Source organism: Mesoplodon densirostris, chromosome 18, assembly GCF_025265405.1.
Source record: "Mesoplodon densirostris isolate mMesDen1 chromosome 18, mMesDen1 primary haplotype, whole genome shotgun sequence".
NCBI lineage: Eukaryota > Metazoa > Chordata > Mammalia > Artiodactyla > Ziphiidae > Mesoplodon > Mesoplodon densirostris.
The window spans coordinates 59,674,953-59,676,044 of NC_082678.1; the positions used below are offsets into that span (position 1 = coordinate 59,674,953).

Sequence of the window (1,092 nt, forward strand, 5' to 3'; positions counted from 1 at the left end):
TCCCTGGTGGTCGAGTGGCTAAGACTCCATGCTCCCAATGCAGGGGGCCCAGGTTCGATCCCTGGTCAGGGAACTAGATCCCACATGCAGCAACTAAGAGTTTGCATGCCTCAATGAAGATCCCACGTGCCGCAACTAAGACCCGGCAGCCAAATAAATAAATAAGTCACTTGATCCTCAAGTACATGTAACTTCATCGGAGAAAGGAAGTAATAAGCAACTGTGGTCATATAGTCCTCTAAGAGTGTCTGGAATAAAAAGGAACCACAAGATATAACTCACACTTTAGAAATTTTTCTTGTGCCTAGTCAAGCTGAAAATTATTACCATTGCTATACCTATGGGCAGGATTATTTTCAGTATGGAAAGGTTTTGGAAAAATACTTAAACTGTATTTAAAAGATGATTGGATCAAAGCTATCAGCTACAAACAAGGAATAATAACTCTCCCTTATATTTATAAAACAGTTTAGAGTTTGTAAAGGATTTCAATTAACGCATTCTTTAAGTGTTTGAACCACAGTTATCCTTTGAGGTAGATGAGGGAGTTAATACCTCCATTTTACAAATCAACACACTGAAGCTTTAGATGGGCTCCAATGTTAGAAGATGCAGTAAATTATCTCAAGACACCAACACAATGAGCTGCCGTGCCAACTTAGGCCAATAAACATTATTAAGAGTATTAAAGGGACTTCCATGGTGGCGCAGTGGTTAAGAATCTGCCTGCCAGTGCAGGGGACACAGGTTCGAGCCCTGGTCTGGGAAGATCCCACATGCCGCGGAGCAACTAAGCCCATGCGCCACAACTACTGAGCCTGTGCTCTAGAGCCCGCGAGCCACAACTACTGAGCCCACGAGCCACAACTACTGAGCCCGCGTGCCACAACTACTGAAGCCCGCATGCCTAGAGCCCGAGTTCCACAACAAGAGAAGCCACCGCAATGAGAAGTCCAGCACTGCAACGAAGAGTAACCCCCACTCGCCACAACTAGAGAAAGCCCACGTACAGCAACAAAGACCCAAAGCAGCCAAACATAAATTAATTTAAAAGAAAGAGTATTAAAAATTAAACAAACTATTAGCTGGCAT

The 1,092-nt window shown here is 43.8% G+C and overlaps 1 non-coding gene across 1 annotated transcript; it reads left to right on the forward strand.

The window, feature by feature from the left end:
• Window positions 1–73, forward strand: TRNAW-CCA (transfer RNA tryptophan (anticodon CCA)). Its single transcript has one exon. It is a non-coding gene; the product is annotated as a tRNA-Trp (tRNA).
• The last annotated feature ends 1,019 nt before the right edge of the window (window positions 74–1,092 follow it).